The sequence below is a fragment of the Phascolarctos cinereus genome, unplaced genomic scaffold (assembly GCF_003287225.1).
Source record: "Phascolarctos cinereus isolate Bilbo 61053 unplaced genomic scaffold, phaCin_HiC Scaffold_1;HRSCAF=81, whole genome shotgun sequence".
In the NCBI taxonomy this organism is placed as follows: domain Eukaryota; kingdom Metazoa; phylum Chordata; class Mammalia; order Diprotodontia; family Phascolarctidae; genus Phascolarctos; species Phascolarctos cinereus.
Window position 1 is genome coordinate 165918261 of NW_027555514.1, and position 10055 is coordinate 165928315.

At 38.2% G+C, this 10055-nt stretch overlaps 1 pseudogene; it reads left to right on the forward strand.

The window, feature by feature from the left end:
* Positions 1-8731: 8731 nt before the first annotated feature.
* LOC110193369 (mitotic checkpoint protein BUB3-like) lies at positions 8732-9797 on the forward strand (annotated as a pseudogene).
* Positions 9798-10055: the final 258 nt, after the last annotated feature.

Below are 10055 nucleotides of genomic sequence, written 5' to 3' on the forward strand. Positions count from 1 at the left end.
TGTATGCATTTCTCTGATTCTGGCCACTACACTTTAAAAACATCGTTGCTAAGCTGGGCAACACCTTAAACTAGATAATTAGGATTTTAAAGAGCCCCAAGATCAAGCCTATACGTATTGAAAGCACTGGACCTGGAGAAGGGCAGACTTCCAAAGCATAGAATCACTAATTCTACAAATATTTATTTAAAGGGCTGTCAAATGGAAGAAGGATTATTGCCCTTATTCTGTGTGTCCCCAGAGGACCAAACTAAGAGCTATTTGTGAAACTAACTGAGACTTAAGTTTGAAGGAAGGGCTAAGTTCCTCCTTACAAAGTAGGTAGGGCCAGATCAAAGAGGAGCCTGTACCTTTGAGAGGTATTATTACTCCAGGGCTCAGGCAAAGATTACGTCATTACTTATAGGGTCTTTAGTAAGAGAGGATTCTTGTGCATCTGTGATTAGACTAGCTGAGCTCTCTGTTTCCTCCCAACTTTGCTTCTGTTTGATATTGTATAGAACAATGATTCACATTTATGTAGTGCTTTGGGGTTTAAAAAGTATATTTCTTACAACAATGCTAAGAAGTAGGTAATGTGAATAGTATCAGACCCATTTTATAGATAAGAAAAGTAAAGTCTCAGCCCTAGGACTCAGACACATGCCTCTTTATTCTAGTGCCAGTGCTGTTTGAGTTACATATACCACCCTGACTGGTGGAAGAAATTCCCATCTATCGTGAAATGGCTAAACAAATTGTGGTATATGATTGTGATGGAATACTACCATGCTACAAGAAATGATGAGCTAGTTGATTTTTAAAACAAAAACAAAAACAGAAAGACTTGCATGAAATAATGAAAAGCAAAATGAGCAGAACCAAGAGAGCATTGTATACAGCAATAGCAGTGCTGTTCAAAGAATAACTATGAACAACCAAGTTATTTTGAGTATTATAAATACTCAAATTAACTTCAAAGGTCCTGTGAAGGAAGATCCACTTCCAGAGAAAGAATTGATAACTAGAAGTAGACATAGTACAATTTTACATATATTTCTAAATCTGTATGAAATGGTGGCTCTTGTCTACTGTGGGATGGGGACTGAGCGAAGGAAACAATTTGGAACTTAAAATGTAACAGAGATAAATGAAATAATTTTTTTTTTAAATGCTATACTCAGGATCGGAATATTTAAGCCTGTCTTGACATGGTCATTAATGAAACCTGTAACTTTTGACTCTGAAGATCAGCTTTCTACCCAGAAAAATGTTGATAATAATACTTGTACAACCTACCTCCCATGACTGCTGTGAGGAAGGACCTTTCCAACCATAAACCACTCAATAAATGTGAACCACGATGATGCCGATTTTGACATGACCTATGTCTAAAGCAGCACCTTTGGCATGCAGTTGGTATGCAGACACACAGGGGTCACAGGCACAGTAGGCTTCATGTCTTGGCCTAGTCTTAGGTTGTGGAGTCTGGATTGCATTTTGTGCAGCACTTACCAAACAATGTTGGCACACAAAGTTAAATAGGGTGTTAGGTCAAACCTCAAATAGCTGGTATGCATACCAGAAGCTTATCTCAATTGATCCAACCTCTTTGCCCCATATTTCAGAGGGGAAATCTTGATAGATCAGGTTTTCTAGGAGATTTTTATTTCCTGTACAACTTATTCTGAGCACAACATACTGTGAGAATGACCTTTTGCATAGTATTCTTGTACATCTACAACTGAAAATAGAAAATGAATATCAGAGAAGAAGTTTGCCCAAGCTGAAAGGTTGAATCACAGTTCACTACAAGGGTTGAGTAAAGGTCCCAGTGAGCCTGCTGATTCTGTATTGGTACGTTAAAGAAAATTAATATTAAAATTCCATCTGATAAATCAGTACATTGCAGTGCACTGATATTTGTTCAATTATAGTGAGAAGGAGAATGGGAAATGTATGGTAATTTCTTATTTAATGACAGGATTTTAAATGACTTTCCCAGGGCAGTATTTGGAGGCTGCAACCATTGACAATGAGAAAGTCCAAGGAGTCTTGAACTGGATCATAGGACAAGACATCACTTTTACGGTTCTGTTACATTGTAAGCTCCTTGAGAACAGGGGCTATCTTTTGTCTTTCCTTTATGTATGTGTGTATGTTTATAGGTATTTGTGTATTTATTTATTTATCTCTAGCACCTAGCACAGTGCCTGGCACATAGTAGGCACTTAATAAATATTTATTGATTAATTGATAGATAAGCAAAAATACTTTTCTCACTAGAGCAATAACTTTCTGTTGTCCATGTTTCTTGTTGTCCTATTCTTTGTACTAGTTTAAATACCCATTTTTCTCTAGTTGTGGGGAAAAATATCTTTTCCTTCTCACTCTACTTCTGCCTATGACACAAATAGTACTTTAGTATGTGGCATCCTCTCACCAAGGACCATAATAAGACCACTTTAACTGCCGCTATAGATGATTCCTTAATGTGAATAGATTCTGCATTTTATGACAATTGGTCCATTCATTGCTATACTGTGGCAAGAAAATCCACCATTTACCAATCAGAATACAAGTCAGTAAAAGGATTTTTTCCATACATTGTTATAAACGAAGTCAGGGAGAACCATCAGTTGGCACATTGAAAACTCGGTCCCATGTGGCAAGTTAGTTTCTAAATACAAGCCATTCTTTTCAGGTACTTTTAGAATATGGAAAACAAAGGATCATGCTATGTTCACAACTCCTCGACCACTTCATGTTATTTGCTGTGTTTCAAGGGTGAGAAAAGGGATTTGTCTAATCTGCAAGTCTGTCACTGGGGCCTTTGATATCTGAGACAGGGCAGACCTTGTCTTTTGCAGTTCTTTGCACAGGAGCTGGGGTAAAGAAAGGTAAAACATAAAGATTACGTGTGACTGTCCATTTAACACTGAAATGAATGTTTATTCTCAGATGGAGTTGCTCATATCAAGAGAAGGAAAATAGAGAGAGCTCCTTTTTCTCTTGCCACCACAGAGGCAAAACTCATTGATGCACTTACAGTTATGACCAGACGATAGATTTAAGATCATTTGGTTTAGTGAAGGAGTCACCAAACCTTTCTTGGAGGTGGGCATCCCAAGGAAATGAAAGGTGAAGTGATTAGGAAGAAATCACTAAACCAAAGGGTCAGTTTCTTAAAGTGAAACCAAGATCTCAAACCTCTGATTGAGACAATAGACAGCAGTTGCTGCAAATTTCTAAGCCTTCTGCCTTGTAAATTGTGCCCCCTCCCCCACATACTTTTGAATCCGAATTCCACTTTAATATGAGTTTTACTGGCGTGGCAACCTTTTGTATATTTCCCTTGAGTGATCTTTGGAGCTGACAAATGCCTAATGTTATGATTTTACTCATTTAATATATTTGTAGGTCTAACACACCTTTCCACAGTTAAAGAGATAAGGGAACTAGAGGAGCTGACACACAGTCTTAGGATGATCGTTATCTCTCCTGCGGTAATATAATTCTGCTGGGTGATCAAGATTCTGGGAACCTTACCTCAAACCCACATATCAACAAGATACTGGATCTTGAATAACAAATTAGGGGAATGGGAGTAAAAAGCAGAGAAAGTGTTCTCTTCAATAATAGAAGTGCATACCCATACGGAGCCTTGCCCTCTAGGAGCACAGGGATCTCTATTGGCTGTGGCCTTTTTAATTTAGTGAAAAGTTTTTAATTTACTGACTATCACCCTCAGACAACAAGGTTATTTCAGGTGGAGAGTTGATCATCTTGCTTTTATTCATTTGGCTGCGTCTTTTTCCGTATTCCTTTTCTGACCTCAGAATATGGTGTTATGTAGTGGAGGAAGCAGCAAGTTCCTGGGCCTTCCTATTGTGATGACCTTTCTTTGGTTGTCACTTCAGAGATTTGAACCAATAACCTTTCTGCTCAACACCTCTCTTTATCATCAGGCATTCTTAGCTTGGGGTACCTAAACTTCTTATAAAAATACATTGGATAAGTATTTCAATATAATTGGTTTGCTTTGTAACTTTATTTATTTTATTTTATGCATTTAAAAACTATTCTGAAATGAGGTCCATAGACTTCTTCACTCACAATGGGGTCCAGGAGATAAAAAAAAAAAAGTTAAAAACCCTTGTTCTACTTGAAGAGGGAAATAAAATTCTACTTTGATTATTCTACTCTAACTTCTGAGTTATGTTACCTTAGGTTTGTGGAAACAAAAAGGGGGTTATATGCATGCATACCATGATTTTTTTCACTAGGGTCTCCCTAGCCTGGGAAGGAAATAGCCAAGGAATCATTTCTCCAATTGCACTGACTATTCAAACCTAATCTAAGCATATCAAACTGCCCTCTAATGGGACATGTGTAGACCTCTTTAGTTATTAGCCTGTCAAGATATAATTAATGTGTCTGTATCTCTCTACTAACCTCCTTAGTTGTTCATTTAAATAGTTGGGGGAGGGGATAAAATTGATAAGTCTGTGGAACAAGACTTATGCCTAAGGTGCAAAAAATCATGAATACTTTTTGATTTCACCCAATGGATCATGCTTCACAAATCTTGTATGTGTGTGTGTGTGTATACATACATACATACACATGTATGTATGTATGTATATTACATGCATATGTATGTATGCGTACATATATGTGTGTGTGCATACACACATATATATGTGTATTTTCTGTTATCTAGCAGTACATTATCAAATAATGTCCACACATGCATGTCCTCCTCTAGAAGTAATTTACATATCATAACCTTCCTTGGGCATAATAACAATAAGCTAAAATAAATCACTTAACAGGGGTCAATACCTCTAAAAAAACAGAGAATAATCTCTATTACCACGGATCACCTCTGTAAATTCTCATATTCTATAAACTGAAGTTCTAATAAGAAGAGATTTTTCCCCTGTAATTTTCTTTCTTGCCTGAAGCACAGAAATCCTGAAAGGGAATGTTCTAAAGGAATTATGTTAGGTGTGAGACAGACAGGGACTGTTAAATAATAACTGTGTGGTCCTGGGAAAATACATGAAAAATTGAGAGAAGGGTATTAAGGTAAAGTGTCTGATCTAAAGGACCAGCCCACCAATTTTTATCATATTCTGAGCTTCTTAGACACAGTGGAAAAGATTCCTTTCCAGCTGTCCATTCCTAAACAGAGCAATGTTGAGTTATTCTAACAGTTCAGTCTGAGGGTAGAGATTTCCTCCCAGGAATAAAGTTTGTTTGTTTTTTTTGTAATACATTGGAAACTTTGATAGACGAATGCCAAACACTTGGATGGGGAGCACTGCCCTGGCAAATGGGAAGCAGTGTAGTTTATTGAAATAAATACTGAACATGGAGTCAGAAAACCTGGGTTCAAGCCCCAACTCTGGTACTTTTGATTGTCAGTAATTCTTTTGAGTGTTAGTTCCTTCATTTGTAAAGTATATACAATATTATTTTGATTACCTATGTTACACTCCAAGTATTGGGAGTGCTATATGAATGTGGGAAGGATAGCTTAGCACCAGATCCCAGAGTCATGAAGATCCTAGTTCAAATCTAGCTTCAGACACTTACTAGCTATGTGACCCTAGGCAAGTCTTTTAACCTCTGTTTGCCTTAATCCACTGGCAAACCACTCCAGTATATTTGCCAAGAAAACCCTACACAGGGTTAGGAAGAGCAGAATACAACTCAACAACAGCATTAATGCAAGCTGTTTAAAATACAACAATAATAGCAATTTTTACCTCTAAGAAACAAGACTGCTGCTATCATAATACAGATACTTCTAAGAGAGGCAGAATCAGGCAGCAGCCTTCTGAAGGCAGAAGGATATTTAGTTTTAATTGTACCCTTGGGGAGAAATACCTTGAGAAGGAAGGTAAACATAGGTGAACCAGAGAAAGTTCACACACAAACCCAGAGGTTTAAGGTAATTGGATCTGAAGATATTACATGTGGGTTACACACACACACACACACACACACACACATACGCACACTTCTATCTATCTATCTATCTATCTATCTATCTATCTATCTATCTATCTATAACTACTTGCCTGAAATACCCAATAACTGTACAAACACTGTGAGTCACTTCTTGCCAAAGGCAGACTTAATTATAGGGATTTTCATCCAACTTCTTTCAATAACTACCAATTCAAATCCCCTTTTCATATTCATGACATGGTTGAGACAAGGGTGGGAGGGAAGGGATGTACATTTGGAAACAATGCCATGGCCATTTAAGAAGCCTTGCCTCACTTTAGACAATGAGATTTCCATTGGAGTGGAAATAAACCTGAAACATGTGGCTTAAGTTTCCCTGAAAAACAAATTTAAATTCTAAGGGGCAACTTGATGGAGGCAAAATGCCTTTTGGGTTTGGCCAGACTGCAGAAATTGAATTAAGACATTTGTGAAACCCCGCTGGCACCTGGAACACACTGTTACAAACCCCTTAAGTAGCACCCAAAAAGAGCTGCTCTCTGGCTGAGCCATATACTTAACTGTAACAAAAAGAAGACTAAGAGGTTGTATACACAAGTGAAAGTCTGCCTTTCTCCTGATCATGGTCCACAAGAATTTTCAGGATGTAAGGTACTGCCTTGGAATCAGAGAAGGTCTAAGGAATGACCAAAATGTGCATGCTTGTGAAAAAACTATTAATATAATTGTTGATGTGATGACAGAAAAATTGTTAATACACATTATAATATGTACTGCCTAAACCACTTAGTCATCATGACAATGTCAAAATTACGCTAATGTCCTCACATTCCTACTCTTAAGATATTTACTCTTGATTAGGTTGAGCTGAACCACACCCTGCATCCCTCACCCACCCATGGAGTTTGCCTTGTGGGGAGTCCAGCTTAAGCTGGATCTCAGCTTCTAGTGTCCTTGCACCCTTTCATTAGGATTCATAGCATGAAGGGTAAAACAGTCAGAATGTGTCTTTCCTTGCCTGGACTAACAAGGACCACCAGGCTGTCATGACCAGACCTTGCTGCTTCATACTACTGACTCCCCCTCTCCTCCTAAAACTATACAAACTTTTTCATGGTTCTCTTTGGTTGGGAAATCCACTGGACATCCCCCACAGTGGCAGGTTTGCTACCTTATTATCTCAATTAAAGGCACTTTATTATTCAATTCATGGCTTTGATTTATTTTAGGACTTGACACTAATATGTATGTATATATGTACATATGTATGTATACATATATGTGTGTGCATGCATGTATGTGTGTGTATACACATACACACATATACACACACACACACACACACACACACATATATGTATATAAAATCTCTAGTATTCCAAGAAGGGGATCATTCCCCAGCTCTCCAATCTCCCTGACACTAAAGATTCCTCTGCTGTTGATCCATTACTTCCTCTTTGTCCTTTGTTAAGAAGCAAATAGTCTTGGAAGAAATAAAACACCAAGACACATTGGTCACTTATACTTTAATGAAATTGAATCTATCCTATAGTGTCTTAGGCAGGTTTCAAAGATGACAAGAGAAGGCTGGAAAGATGATAAGCTCCCTGGATACTGCAAATGACTTGTTATAGAGAGTATAAGAAAGAGGTTGCTGGGGCACCTAAGTGGCACAGTGGATAGAGCGCTCGCCCTGGAGTCAGGAGGACCTGAGTTCAAATAAGGCCGCAGACACTCTGTGACCCTGGGCAAGTCACTTACCCCCAACTGCAAAGCAACAACAACAACAAAAAGTTGCTGAATGCTTCTTGTTCCCTCTTTTGACTTTGCAAAGCCTTGATGGAATGTTTGCTTTGTAACTAGACTTCCTCCCAGTCCCTCATGCTCACAAAGTAGGAATCATCCTAGATTCCTAATAGTCACTTACTCCCAATATCCACGTTGTTGCCAAGGCCAGTTGATTTCACCTTTGGGAAGTCTCTTGAATGGTGCCCAACCCCCTTCTCTTCTCTGACAATGTCCACATTCTGGTACAGGCCCTCATCACCTCGTGCCGAGACTATTGCAATAAACTGTTGGTGGGTCTGCCTGCCTCAAATCTCTCCTCACTCTTAGCATCCTCCATTCAGCCACTAAAGTGATTTTCCTAAAATGCAGGTCTGATCATGTCACTCCAACCCCATTCGATCAACTCCGGTGGCTTCCTAAAGTCTGAAAAAGCAAATGCAAAATGTTCTATTTGGCACTCAAAGCCCTTCATAATTTGATCCCCTCTTATCTTTCCAGTCTTCTTATACCTTACTCCCCAACATATACCCATAGATCCATTGACAGTGGCCTCCTGGTTATTACACTGACAAGACACTCAGTTTCTCAACTGTGGATATTTTCTTTGGAAGTCCCTCATTATGCCTAGAATGCTCTCCAATTCTCACCTCTGAGCCCAGCTTCTTTTAACTAAAATCCATTTACTTCTTAATACTTTTTAATCCCAGTGCTTTCACTCTTTTATTTCCCATTTGTCCAGTATATAGCTTGCTTTGTAGATATTTCTTTGCTGGTACTCTCCCCAATTAGATTGTAAATTCCTTGAAGGTACGGACTGGTTTTTTTTTTTTTTTGCATCTTTTTGTATCCTGGGCACTTAGCACAGTACCTTGTTATGTAGGTACTTAACTAATGTGTATTGAATTGAATTGAAAATGCAGTAAACCGGCAGCAAGGACAGTGCTAAAGTGTTCAAGTTGAACCAGTAGGCTGAAGATTGGTGAAGTTCTGCCCCAACACATTCCAGTTCCTCCTGGTCTCTTCCCAGGACACTTTGGTTTGATTCTAGAAAGTCCCTGCCAATACCACCCACCTTAAATACTAATATACTGGCACTATCCTCAACTGCATTTTCTATAATCCAACATGTTCTTAGAGTAGGGGATTAGTTTATCATTTGGAAATGCATGATTTGAATACTGATCAAGAAAACCTTGTTGGAACCCACGATGTACCTATTGGATGTGTTCAATGTTGTCTAGAAGTGAATGTTATGGTTACTGGAAGTTGGGGTGAAACAGTTAAATTGTGGGATCCCAGAACTCCTTGTAATGCAGTAACCTTTTTCTCAGCCAGAAAAGGTTTACATGCTTTCTGTATCTAGAGGCAAATTAATTGTGAGGACAGATGATTGGAGAGTGTTGGTATAGGACTTAAGGTATATGGGCTATGTACATCAGAGAAGAGAGTGCAATCTGAAATATCAAACTCATTGCATAAGACCATTTCCAAAAAAGTAGTGTTATGTGTTAAGCTCTATTGAAGGCCAAATGGCAGTTAAGTATTTGCTTTTTTTTTTTTTTTTGGTGTTGCTATTTGGGATTAAGTGACTTGCCCAGAGTGTCTGAGGCTGGATTTGAACTCAGGTTCTCCTGACTCCAAGGCCAGAGTGCTATTTACTGTGCTGCCTAACTGACCCCAGGCAGTTAAGTATTTGGACCCAAGTCCTCAAGTATAGAAGAAGAAATATGCATTCAAATGTCATATGCTAAAAGAAAATAACATTGAGCAAATTTATTCTGTCAATGCTATTTCCTTTCACAACATTCACAATGCCGTTGTTAAAGGTGGATCTGACAGATTTGTTAATATTTGGGATCCATTTGACAAAACCATTGTGCCAATTCTGTCAGTAATCCACTAGTAGAGTATCACTTACCTTCAGTAATGATGGGACCACACTTGCAATAGCATCATCGTGTATGTATGAAATGGGTGACACTGAACATCCTGAAGATGGTATTTTCATTCAGCAAGTGACAGATACAGAAACAAAACCCAAGTCTACCTAATCTAATCATCTTGTGGAAGTGTGGCTTCTCTGTGGAAAATTTTTATGTACTTCCTACAAAATATACTTGTCCTTAAGGGATAATTTACAATAAATATGGATGAACTAAAATAAAAATGCACTAAACAGAACATTGGGAAGGTCAGACCTATTGTGAAGTACCTTAATTCAGCTGGTGATGTGAAAAAAAAAAATGGTAAGGTTAAGAGAGTTCTTTGCTCTCTAAGCTTCTATCCATCAATCAACAAATATTTATTAA